The sequence below is a fragment of the Lepisma saccharinum genome, chromosome 25, assembly GCF_977018435.1.
Source record: "Lepisma saccharinum chromosome 25, izLepSacc3.1, whole genome shotgun sequence".
Classification (NCBI taxonomy): domain Eukaryota; kingdom Metazoa; phylum Arthropoda; class Insecta; order Zygentoma; family Lepismatidae; genus Lepisma; species Lepisma saccharinum.
The window spans coordinates 35141667-35156006 of NC_139253.1; the positions used below are offsets into that span (position 1 = coordinate 35141667).

At 38.6% G+C, this 14340-nt stretch overlaps 1 protein-coding gene across 1 annotated transcript in view; it reads left to right on the forward strand.

The window, feature by feature from the left end:
- Alk (Anaplastic lymphoma kinase) overlaps positions 1 to 14340 on the forward strand; it is a 714232-nt gene that overhangs the window by 216982 nt on the left and 482910 nt on the right. The gene's annotated exons all lie outside the window — the stretch shown is intronic.

A 14340-nucleotide genomic window follows, 5' to 3' on the forward strand; every position in this document is an offset into this window, starting at 1 on the left:
GGGATAATGATATTTTTCCTCCATTCGTTTGGTATTTTGTTTTCCTTCCATATTCTTTGAAACATCTTGGTTAAATTCTTAACTACTTCCATACCTCCATATTTTATTAATTCTGGATTTATTCCATCTGATCCTGCTGCTTTTCCTGTCTTCATCAGTTCTATTGCTATTTGTATTTCATCTTCCTTTATTTCCCCTTCTATATCCGAGTCTTGTACCTCCATGTATGGTCCATATATCACCCCCTACCTCCTCTGGGTTATTATTTTCTTTCTGGAATTTTTCACCATAGTGTTTCCGCCATACATCCAACACATCCTTTTTCTCTGTGATCAATTTATCTCCATCTTTAATGGTTCTTATTGTTTTTCCATATTTTCCTCTCAAGTTCTTTACAACTTTCCAAAATTGCCTTGTATTCTTTTCTCTAGCTTTTTCTTCAACCATATTTCCAAATTTTTCCCAGGATGTTATTTTAGCTTTCTTCACTATTTCCTTGACTTCGTTTCTTTTTTCAATGTATTTCCTTCTATGTTCTTCTGTCTGAGACATAATATATTTTTTCCATGCTTCCTTTTTGTTTTTTACTTTTTGTTTCACTTCTTCATTCCACCAAGACGTTTTCTTTTTTCTTGTATCTACTATTTTCTTTCCGCATACTACTTCTGCAGATTTTATGAGTGCCTTTTTAATTCTCTTCCATATTTCTTCTATCTCTAGTTGTTCTACATCTGGTCCTTCTGTCAGTCTGGCTGTTACCTGTTCTTTATACTCTTCCTTCTTCTCTTTTTTCTGTAACTCATTTATCTTAATTGTTTGGTATTTTTTCATTCTGGGCTTTGGTGGTCTCGTGAAGCGTGTGTCCACTATTAGTAATCTATGATCTGTACCCAGTTCAGCACCTCTTATAACTTTAACATCCATTATGTTTCTCCTAATACTACTGGTATATATTATGTAGTCTATTATGCTTTTAGCATTTCTTCCTTCAGCCTGGAAGGTTATTTTATGTGCCTCCTTATGTGGGAAGAAGGAGTTTCCAAGAAGCAACTGATTTTCTACACAAAACTCCAGTAATCTCTTTCCATTCTCATTCAATGTCTTTTCTCCCCCGTAGCTTCCCATACTACCATGGGCTACCTTCTTATCTTTACCTGTTCTTGCATTTATGTCTCCCACTATCATTACATACCGTCCCTCCATTACTTCTTTATCTACTGTCCTCTGGAGTTGTACATAAAATTCTTCCTTATCAAGCACAGAGGCATCTTCTGTTGGTGCATATACTTGGATATATGATGTTTTATATTCTATATCAAATTTAACTACAATTATTCTTGAGTTAACTGGTTCCCAGCCACTGACCTTTGTTTCATATTCCTGACTTGTTACAATTCCTACCCCTTCTTTTGCTCTTCTGCCCTGTCCAACACCTGAATATCTCAAGGTATATCCCTCCTCAAGCCTTTGTATGCCATTTCCTTTCTTTCTTACTTCACTAATTCCCATTACATCTATCTTACGTGTCTTCATTTCCTGTACTAATTCAACTTCTTTTCCTAATATAGTTTTAATGTTCCATGTTCCCATTCTCGTTTTCCTTTTCCAGTCCGGTCGTTGTTGTGTTGATCTGTCCATTCCGAGGCTCCTGTTTTTTCTCTGAATCCGTTAATACCCTTGTGTGGGGGATTGGCCCAACGCAGGGTGGATTTATTTAGGGTTTACTCCCCTAGGACAGTTGGCTTTACCATGCCTTTTGAGTCTGCCCCACCCTTGGTTTTCTGTCAGGGTATCCTTCCCTTAGCCTTTGGAGATCCCTCCCCTCCCTGCAAGGCAGCAGGGGCAGTGCTTATTTAATGGCGGCACTTCCTCGCCATGTCACAGTGCTGTCAATGGGCTTTTCTGGGTTTTAATGAGGATGGTCCTGCCACAAACCAAGCCCCCAGACCCTGTTAGCACTGCCGCCTCGGTCCGGGACTGCTTATTTGGCATTGCCTTATTCGCAGCTAACCACCATATCTGATGGCCATTCGCTATCCGCCACCTGCGACCCGCCCGGTTGCTGAGGCTCACCCCTCCCATAGGAGGCCGGGATACATCTATGTATATGAAATATAAACTTTGCTCTTGAGTAAAATATTCCGATATGTGCGAATAACGAGGGAAATTAATATTATCCAGAGACTGTTGAGGATAATCTAATGAAAAAACAGGTCGTGAACGCATCTGCAGGACATCCCTAACATTATTGTGAAAACAAATTGTATAATTGTATCAACATAGCATTGTTTCTGTTTTTTTTATTTTTCCTGTTTCATATAAGTGTAACTAACATATTTTTTAGTACATTTTTGAAAGAATGTTCACAATATGTTTTCAATTTGAAGAACATTTCGTGCTGTTAACATCCTCTGTCTACACGAAATGGAACATTCACTCGCTTCATTTGGAATGCTGTTCATGACACTTAAAGATCTTCTCTAGAATTTTCTTTGTATGACATCAATGGAATTCATTTTTCCTTCTGTCAGATTACACATTGCAAATAAAGAATATTCTATCATAGGGCTAACATAATTCTTGTAAATTTAAAGCATAACTCAGTATTTGCTATTGCTTCGAACAAATTATACACTTTTTCTAATTTGATCTGTATGGTTTTAATTTGATCCTTCCAAGTTAGTTTGGCATCCAAAACCTAAACATTTCACTTTAGATTCAATGGCAATTCTTGATTTTCGGGACATTGAGTTCCATTTTTACTTTTCCATTGAAATTGAAAGTTTTTTTTTTTTTGCTTCAAGCCATTTTTGTACTTCCACTATTTGATCCTCCAAAATAGGAAAATCCGCATGAATTTTTGCTTTTTCATATATATACAAATATCATCTGCATATTGCAGGTAATTGACTGTTGGAATTGATTTCCTTTTCATCCCGGTCAGATATATGTTGAATAACAAGAGGACTTGGAGGGCTTCCCTGAGGTAAACCTTTGCATGTTAAAAACTGTCCTCTACTTTCATTTAAAAAATGGAAATACACGGATCGTCTACTAAGTAACTGCCATAATATTAAAACATAGATGCCAGGGTTTTTTAGCTGTTGTATTGTTTGTATTAGAATATTGATATCTACATTAGCATATGCTGCAGACACATCTAAGAATGCAGCTAATACCATTCTGTTTCTTTTCTACGAGTCGAAAATATAAGAGGAAAGAGTGACTAATCCCTGACATCCTAATCTCTTTCGAAATGAAATATGGTTTGTCTTTCTAAAAATCATTCTATTATTTTTTGTACCAGTCTCTCAAATATCTTTCCTGTAACTGACGTCAAAGCTATAGGTCTATTTCATTTACCTACTTGAAGGTCTTTGCCTGTTTTTAAAATTGAAATAATCAACTGTTTGGACAAATCTTCTGGTACTTTTCCATAACCTAAGAACTTGTTAAAAATTGTGGAAATCGCAGTTACTGCTATATCTGGCAGGTGACTAATCATTGAATATGTTACCCTACCATTCTGTTTCTTTTCAACAAGTCGAAAATGTAACTGGTAAGAGAATAAGATGATACTTGTATCTATATGACTACGACACAAATCCATGCAGATTTTTCTGTTTTAGAGGATGAAATAATGGAGGTACAAAAATGGCTTGAAGCTAAAACTAACTTTCAATTTCAATGGAAGAGTCTTCTCTTTCAATATACACTGCCTTGGTCAGCATATGTAGTGTTTTTCTGTCATCGAAACAAGCCGTAATCGTGTTACCATTGAATATAGCTTCATTTCCACACAAGAATTCACGAATAAAAAAGTAATGAGGAAATTTCTGAACATAAAATATCTTTCCATTAATTTTTCTATTCCCATAAATTGAATGATCTATCTATACTATAACATGTCATAACACACGTCCCTGTGTAAAGTATAAATTTAGAGCCTGTAAGTTCGCTTTTTGAAAATAGTAGTTAATTTCCTCTTTCAGTTTTTCCTGCCTTTTATGTATTATCTATGGCATGAGACTAATATTCCGCAAATTTTAGAAGCATCCAATTTTGATTTTTTAAAATACGCAATGTGGCCAGCTTAAAACCTTTTTTTCATTTACCAAATGACTCGTTTTATGTTAACGTCCATCAAAGTAGCAATCGGATTTTTTGTGTTGTAAAGGATTCAGAGTGGAATCCATTTAATATTAAAATCGAAGAGGATTAAATGAACAACCTGAGTGCTGTATGGCACATCCCATTCTGGCAATATTTTTGTAAATGTACTGTAAAGAAGAAGAATTTAATATTTACAATTTAAGTGACAAGGTTTATGCATATGTTCATTGCGCTTCTTATAATGAATATTCTAGAAAAATTGAATTTTTTTTTTCATTATTTAATGCCGCTTTTCTAAAAAAAAATGTACTCAATCTGTTTTACTCAAACACGGCAAAAAAACCAAGTTATTTCTTATAATTTATTACCTTACTTCATGGACTTGCACTCTTAGCTGAAACAATAATTTCTAATCGTAATGGTGGGCATGTGTTTTCAAATCATTTCTCACGGTCAAGATGATTTTCACCCTCGGCGATCATGCGGCACAAACCTTGTTTCCTTGTCAAAGCAGTGAAGTGCCAAAAAAAAATTCCAAAGCTTTTTATTCTGTTTCCCATACACAAATTATCAAACTGATTCAACATTCGTGGGCCTCTTCTTAAAAGGTAGTCATAATTGATTGTTCTTCATCATGGCTTCCTGTAGTGTACCTCAAGGACGTTCTCTGCGAAGCGAGGGAAGCTTTGCAGGGATGCGAGAATTTCAGGATATTGGTGTCTCATTCTTATTGCCGGTGACTGTACATACGAAACGAATTGTGATTCTATGATATAGGATACGATAAGATTTCTAGACATCAACTATTTTGTATATTTAAAAATAACGGTTAGAAGCATATTTAAAAAGGCTTCTGTGATTGCAAATATATACTTCTACCAGCAGGCAACTGATTTAATCATTTGGATAAAGTCTACTATTTCATACACCTTAAGAATATATCGAGCATGAAGCGTATTGATCTACGACGCCAAAGTTCCTGGCTTTGGGATACCGCACCCTGGGTGTGGATGATCTTTGTGATTCACCCTTCATCAATTTCATCATACTCTATCACTTATCCTCATCGTCGTAATTAGACAAAAGTGTCAGAAAAGGAACACCAAATAACAAGAAAATCCAGCATATTGAAGAAATTTATTCTACATCTCTCCATAACAGTACACGTTTTAGCAGATGGTTGATACAAGAAAAAACGTCATATTTATTTGGATTTGAATGTTTTCTCCTTTTGCGTCAATTTTCTCCTTCTTTGGGCAAATCTCGACCATGAGGATGTTTGATAATTAAATTAAATTGATTAACACTCACAAGGAATACTTATGCTCAGACCAAAACTTCAACCAGAAACTTCTTTGTCACGGAGGCGGTCACTCACAAATATTTATTATACACATATATATATGTATATATGTTATAATAATATGTATATATGTGAAAAGTTTGTTTATATTTATAGATATGCATTTTTTTCTCATATTGTAAGAGGCACTTCCATTTTTGTGGTAAAAAAATATTAAAAACTTGAATTGATTTTCCGAACAATCTTATAAGACTACGCTGAAAGCATCTTCCTTTGAGAGTCCTGTGAGGGTTGGAGGTTGGCACAAGTCTTTTGTTGTGAAGCGTGTTGTTGTTGGAGGCTCCGGGCCCTTTTTCCCAACGAGAGATCATTCACACGCAAAGATAGATGGGAAGGTGACAGATGGTGGGTGCGGAAACTCTTTCTTCAACTAAAATAAAAAATGAAGAGAGCTTAATCTCTCTTATCGAAGGATATTCTCCGTGAAATCTCTCGAATTAAATTGGAACCATTTTCTCCATTCCATTTCTTTGGGGCTTAATGATATCAAATGGCAACGATATAAATTGAAATAGAAAAATGGGAACATAATCATGTTAGTCGATTGTATTTGTTATAGATGCAAAAAATAATCTTATGCAAACACAAACAAGGATGCAATGCAAATCAATGGAGGAGGGAGATCAAACGTATTATCAATAAATATTTAACAACATTTGAAGTAGTTATTACTGTGTTCGCTAAAAGAAAGTAATACATATATAATAAATTTGATGGAATAAATACATAGAACGGGAGAATTTTACATCATTTCAAGCCTTGTTTTTCGCCATTCTTACATTAAATCCTTTCAAAAGAAGACGGAAATAATTAACTATTGCTAGAAGTTCATGTATCTTACGAATGATAATGTATTTTAAATACTTGGTTCTTACAAACAATTTAATTTTTTTTAGAACTAGCTGATTGCCCGGTGTTGCCCGGGTATTTATTTATCCCAATCTCCTATTAGACAGGAAAATAATGAATTCTAACTCTAGTGTAAAATGAACTTAGAGTTGAATGGCATTGGGAGTGTCACTATTCATCTCAGCGGCCCCGAAACCTATGGATTCCACACTAATGTCGGTCTTTTTACATGTCACCCCCTTCCCACCCCCACCCATAGGGGTGCCAGGGGGGTCTTGGAGTTGAATGGCATTGGGAGTGTCACTATTCATCTTAGCGACCCCGATAACTATGGATTCCACACAAATATCTGTCGTTTTAGATTATTTTTTCATGTCACCCCCTTCCAAACCCAACCCCTAGGGGTGCCAGGGGTGTCTTGCAGTTGAACTGCATTGGGAGTGTCACTATTGATCTTAGCGACCCCGTGAACTATGGATTCTACACTAATATCGGTCGTTTTCAATTATTTTTACATGTCACCCCTTCCCACGTGTCTTACTAAACAGTATTTCTTTCCAGATTGTAAGTCATATGTGTATCAAGTTTGGTCATCGTGAGTGTCACCAATTAGCTTAGCGACTCCGAAAACTATGGATTCGACACAAATGTAGGTCATTTTTGACATTTTATTTTTCACCCCCTCTCACCCTAATGCCGATAGGTGATGCCCTTGGAGTTGAACGGCATTGGGAGTGTCACTTTTCATCTTAGCGACCTCGAAAACTATGGATTCCACACTAATATCGGTCGTTTTCGATAATTTTTACATGTCACCCCTTACCCTCACAGTATTTTATTCCAGATTTCAAGTAATACGTGTACCAAGTTTGGTTAAAATCGCTCCAGGCGTTCGACAGTTATGCCTGAACAAACACATACACACGTACATCCATTTTTATATATATATATATTTTGAAGTAAGTCTTGAAGCTTTCCTGGCGACGAGTGATGAATAGGTTGTCTCGAACTATCGACAAGGTGAGTGGAAACAAATGATGCTTCAACAGCGCCAATTGTTTTAATATTTCTTATCATATTGGGCCCATAGATTTAAAATTACCAAACAATTTAGCCCAGATTTGCCAGATTTAGCAAAGTTACCATGAATATTTTTAATATGATTACCGAAAATCTCAACCAAATATTTCTTGTTAATTCAAATAAGTTAGTTTTAGTGGTTAAGTCTTAACTTAGGCGAGAAATAAAGGATTCTTCAACAACATCAATTGATTTGTTAATGTATTTGGAGGCTAAGAAACCTTTTTTACGACGAGAGATCATTCACACGCAAGGATAGATAGGAAGGTGACAGATGATGCGGAAACTCTTTCTTCAACTAAAATAAAAAAAAAAATGAAGATATTTAATTAAATTCTGATAAATGTGGGCCCATTTATTTAGAATTACCAAACAATTTAGTTCAAATTTGTCATCTAGTTTACCATAAATTATTTATTATGATTAAAAAAATCTCAACCAAATGTTTCTAGTTTCTTGTCTGGTCTTACGGTGGGCGGCCTACATGCTAGCAAGGGAAGTTGGGAGCGGGGAAGCGACCAATCTCGTGCCATGAGAAACGCAGCAGCTTTCAGAACAAGGTGCGCGCAGCACCTCCTCCCGCGACGTTGTAACACTCGGTGCCACCGCTGTTGTCTGGTTGGTCTGCTGTGTATTTCCCGCTCTCGACTCCCCTTGCCAGCATGTAGACCGGCCGCCGTAAGACCAGACAAGATCTATAGTCAGTGTTTTCTGTGTATTGGTGAATATTAACTCATATCTAGCCGTAAATAAAATCGGTGCTAAGTCTGTTCCGCAAGACTATCATAGAAAAGGAGAAACACATTCCAGTGAACCATGTTGTTTTCCGACATTCTAGTAATTCGTCAAATTTTAGTTGTCATTTTTTCACATTGTACTTGGTCATTTTCTGTAGTTGTAACCAGAACTCGCGCTTGTTCAACATAGACAGAGTTTTAATCTCAATTCAACAAAGCATTTTGAACACCTCGTTTGAGAGCTGCCAGAAAAACGCATGCATAAAGACGAAGTTGCTTTTGACACCGGCCACCCAATGGGCGACACCCTAAGCCAGGATCGGCTCTAAAAGCCTTTGCCGTTAAATCTGTTAGGATTACGAGTCAGTTCCTGTGAAGGTACATTAGCTTAAAACTCTGCTAATCGGATGTAGGTAGGAGGCGTTATTTGCAGCCGGAGACATGTAATGCAAGCGGAAATCACTGTTTAAGAGCATTTGACCGTTGTAACTAGAGCGATGTTCCTTTAAGCCTCGCCTCGGCTACTTCATGGTAAGCCTCGTCTACTTCCCTCAGACATAGTTCCTTTCTTCATCTGATATAACTGTACGTCCGAGACACATGTACAGTCACAGGCAATGAAAATGGGGCAACTACATACTGAAATACTCGTTTCCCTGCAAGGCGTTTATGTGTGTTGCCTAACTACGGTGGTGATAGAAGTTGCCACTGAAAATTTGCTATTAATATCCACTTATCGCCGTACATTTGGGCAACACACATAACGCTTTGCAAGAAGCAAGTATTAGGCGCATCCAGAAAGTAAGTTTCCCACTCGCCCACAGGTAGCAGGCCATGCGTATTGAAACCAGTTTTGCGCATGCGTGAGAGGCACATGCCCTGGCTAGTGAATGTCCTAGAAGACGGCTCCCAAAAGTCCCCAGTAGCGTCGCGGCAGCGATGAAATATGGCTGCTCTTATTCCATCTCCCGCCGCGTGCGAGGTTCGTTCGGTTTACAAGTTCTTGAACGCACAAAACATACAGCCGATCGAAATTCATCGTCAGCTGTGGCAGATGTATCGGCCAGACGTCATGAGGAAGCAGATGGTGCGGCGTTGGTGCAGGACATTTACTGAAGGCCCGCAAAATATGCATGAAGACGAGCGCAGTGAGCGGCCATCGGCCGTTATGGGCGAGCTTGTGGAGCAGGTGCAGCAACGCATATTGGAGGATCATCGCGTCACGATCACGGAACTCCGCAGTCATTTCCCGCAGAGTTCTTGGTCTTCGACATTGTTACCAAACGCCTCTTCTTCCGGAAATTGTGTGCCCGGTGGGTGCCGAAACAACTGACGCCCGAACACAAAGGAAAACGCATAGGCACGGCGCTGACATTTCTGCAGCGTTACCATGATGATGACGATTTTCTCAACCGGATCATCACATGGGATGAAACGTGGGTTGCATACAGCACCCCAGAAAGGAAGCAGCAGTCCATGCATTGGTGTCACAGTGGATTTCCATGCAGGACGAAGTTCAAACAGACTGTGTCGGCGCGAAAAGTGATGTGCAAGGTGTTCTGGGACAGACAAGGCATTCTGCTCATCCAGTTTCTGCCCAGATGTGGTACTGTGAATCTTAACCGTTACTGTGAAACACTGGGAACATTACGACAAACCATTCAGAATAAGCGACGCGGTAAGCTCAGTGCCGGGGTGATCTTGCTGCACGACAATGCGAAGCCGCATATGGCTAGGCGCACTGCAGCCCTTCTGGACAGGTTCGGTTGGGAGTTGTTCGATCATCCATCGTACAGCCCGGATCTCGCTCCCAGTGATTACCACCTGTTCTTGCACCTGAAAAAGTTCCTGTCCGGTCAACATTTTCACAGCAACGAAGAGGTTCAGACGGCTTTCACACAGTGGTTCGGCTCCCAGGCGGCGGGCTTCTACGACGCGAGTATACAGAAGTTGGTCCCACGCTATGACAAGTGCCTGAATTCCGGCGGGAATTATGTTAACAAGTAACTGGACAAGTGATGTATGTGGCAATAAATCATTGAATGAAATAATGTTTCCTTTTTGTGCACGACCCCAGGGAAACTTACTTTCTGGATGCGCCTAATATTTCAGTATTTTTAGGTGTTCCATTTTTATTGCCTGTGACTGTACTTCAAAAGAGATATCATGTCTAAAACAATTGACATAATATTGATTTATAACTCTTGTTTCTGGAATCCGCGCACAACGGAAGTAGAGAAAGTATGTAGGTGGAGCATAGCGGTGCGCGATACTGCAGACGGCTGGTAGCTGCGCTCACTTCCCCTCACGAGTTCATTGGACGAGTCCTCTCGAGTCACTACTTGCGCAGAGACTTGTTTTCGCTCGCTCGCTCCAGAGATTCCCGGTGCGGAGTGTAGGAATGCACAAATGGCACATATTTAGCCGCCTTTCTTGTTGGGGGGACCCTTTAATTATTAAACCAAATACAAAAATGTAAGGATACAGGATAATACCGTGCGTCCATTTCGATCTGCAGCCGAGAGATCGGGAGAAGCGTGGCGGGCGGCGCTGACGGAGATGCCGACATTTGCGGCCTGAAATGCCCGCTAATTTTTATGGACATATGCAGACATTTATATAAATATTGCAAAACGAGCACTAACCTGTGTTATAAGAGTATGGTTTTAATTTTAGTAGCTTAGTGACTGTATGTGCCGATGATTTTGACACGCCCACCTCTTGTGAAACACGGCGTAGAGGTTTGTTTGGAGAACGTTCTAACGCTGCACCAATATCATCGAGTTTTGCTTCGGTTAGAATCCGTCGTTTTTGCTTAGGTGTTTTAAAATTTAACGATACAGTTTCTCGTAATTTAAGGACAAGATGTCTAACCGTATCTCTGTGTGGAGTTGAAACGCATGGGAATTTCTGTACAAATTACCTACACACGTCTCGACACGAGTTTGTTTTCACGTACGTGTCATACATAAAAAATCTTTGTTCTAACGTGAATCTTGCGGCTGGCATTCCAATCGTCTCACTGACACGTCACCCATACACACTACAATAACACAAACAAGTAACTGCAAGTAACCAAGAATAACACTCTTGCGCACAGTACGAAATTAACACGCTCTTGGTTTAAATTGCTCGCCACTATATTTACAACTCTGTCTTCATCTAGTCGCGAAGGAACAAAAAACTCGAGCTCGGATATTTCGGATTGCAAGGAAGCTCACGAAAACCATTCACTTTTATCGGTTTCGTCTGCAGTGTAATCCTGATACAGTGTTGCACATTCGAAACCTCCAAACGATTCCCATGGCCACAAAATTCTTTCAAGGATATAAACTTAAACAGGACGTTACTGGTCACAACTATGATTAAAATGCTTTATTATCTGTGGCTCTTAACATCGTTTCTATAGCGTATTTATTTGTGTATATAAGAGCAGAACTTGGATGAATTACAGAAGAACTTTTGCGTGTTATAACACAGGTTAGTGCTCGTTTTGCAATATTTATATAAATGTCTGCATATGTCTATAAAAATAAGCGGGCATTACAGGCCGCAAATGTCGGCATCTCCGTCAGCGCCGCCCGCCACGCTTCTCCCGATCTCTCGGCTGCAGATCGAAATGGACGCACGGTATTAGTGAAAAGGTAGCAAACAAAAATTAAGTGAAGATGATTTGTTTCTGTAGCGTGATTCGTTTGATTTGGAATTTTTGTTTTAAGTACACTTCATAGACAGATAGGCTAATTCGGACTGGACCTACAGTTTAAAGTGGAATGCGAATCACTGTGAAATGTGCCCCCACCTTAAATCGAACCTGGGACCTTGTACCTCTTGATAAAGCGTGATTTTTGATTGATAGATTGATTTGGTTTATTTTACTTCGCTTTTTGTGCCACTTTTGGCTAATTTGCGAAGATGGGGATGAATGATGGCATGATGGAATTGATGAATGGACACTCACGAATATCCATGCCCATGCCGGGATTCGAACCCGGGACCGCTGGCGTCGTAGTGCGATGTGCTAACCACTCCGAGACGGGGCCCGGCGCGTGATTTTTGATTTTGTAAAAGTTTTCCAAATAATATTCAAGAACCTGTCTCCAGTACCGGACATGTTGTTTTAAACATACCAAATTAAACATTTTTTTTTTTCAAATTGTAAAATGACATATGTATATTAACTGCAAATACGAGCACTATTTCAATCGCTGCTTGCAATTTTCATGCACAAAAGTGGCTAAACTTCTAGAGAGACCGAAATTTTATCTCTCTATTAAATGTCGGGCCTACATCTAAAGTCTAATTAAAGAAGTTAAGGTAGAATAAAACATTAATCACATTTAGAAAGAGAAGTACAACTTTCAACTTAACTGTTTTATATGTTTATTCATAATTAGAAATTGTTTCTCGAAAATTTATCTACTTGTAATAATGTTCAATCCTTCCCAATTTCTACAGAACACAGTATCCCCCCCCCCCAACTGTGTTCTGTATAAATATATATTACTTCTTACTGGGCATTGAACCCTCTTCATCAGGATTGTCTCTAGGCACAGCGACAAGCGTTCCGAGCTGTCAGTGAGCATTTGTCACTATCGAGAGCGAGTATAAAGAGGTTGTGTTGACCCTTGAACCAATCAAGGGAACTTTGTTACCATGGAGACGGTTTATTTTTGTTGTGTACTGCATTGCAAAACTTGACAGTTGCAAAAGTTTGTCAATAGGGGTTGGTAACTTTACAATATCTCTCTGGTCTTCACGATCATATCTTTGTTCAATTGCGAACGGACAATAGATTGATTATAACAGGCCTAAACATGGTTTGCGACTGAGGGAATAGCAACAAAGCTACAATACTATGGCTCTGTCAAAAAGGTTCCCAAAACAGGCTTGAGGTACGGCCTTGTGGTACGTGACGTCAATTAATGCAATTTGATAGCGGCCGCCAATGAAACGAGCAATCGAACTGGGAGCATGCAGTACGCGACATTGCACACTCGCTTCCTACACACGTTTGCTTGTTTGAAATCATGGAAGTCGAAATTCAGCCAGCTATTGGTTGCAGTTCTAACTACTAAACTAACTAACTCTCTAGCCTTCTTAAACTAGAAGATTCATGGCTCTATTGTGTGGAAATGTAAGTGTAAGAACTTTTGAAATGCTATGTGATGATTAGGCCTAGGATTTTTATGACCTAAAAATCACCAAAATATGCAAAATAAAATATGCTCTTATGCCCTAAAATTTTACAAAATATGCACTATAATTTGCAAAATATGCCCTTATAACTGGACTGTTTCGAACATCAATATCTAAATGCTGAGATATTTTCACATACGAACTATTTTTAGTTCACTTTATGGGTCCTGAGTTGCAATGCACAATGAATACTTTCTGTAAATTTTCAAATAAAAATGAAAACGATTTTGCTACAGTCCAAAAAAAAACTCGAGTAAACATGGGAGTAAGAACGAATCCACTTCGAAAATGACTGTATATTTCTTGAAAATGCAAAAAATATGCTGAATATGACCGAAAATCCATCAAAATATTCTATATCACGCAAAAATGGCCAAATATGCCAAAATATGCCCTTAAAAAGCGCCTTAACTTAATTAGTTTCTTCATAATATGAATTTCTATATCTTTGGGGGAACATCACCCTTAACAAAAAAAATATGCTAAGTCATGAAAATCCTAGCCTTAGTGATGATGTGTTTACAACGCGGGAGAAACTATTCATTTATTTTAGCACGATCGTAATCCATGTTGTGGAATCTGTGAACAGCAACTTTGAAGAGCAGAAGTTCTTTCATATTACTAATGTGTTGAATATGCTACGCGCCGTTTTGTTCACTCGTGCAAGTTGATGTGTCGTAGCATCTTATGCATTTATTCTTAGTTTTATCTACTGATCGCATCAGGTGCTGCAGTCGAATTGTAATTCGAGTTTTTCGGTTCACTATGGAACTGCGAGACCATTGTCGAAGGATGTTGTAACGAACCTGAGAGTTTAAGGTTTTATATTTGTAAGACGTTAAGATTTTTAAAATGTTTGTTACTTCAAATAATCTACAAGTTGTCACAGACAACTATAGTTAGATTGATGCAGTTGTGTTTGGAACTTGTATAGATGTTTATAAATACGTCATAATCTGTTCGTGTTGACGTCACTTTCTCATCTCAGCATAGGAAGTG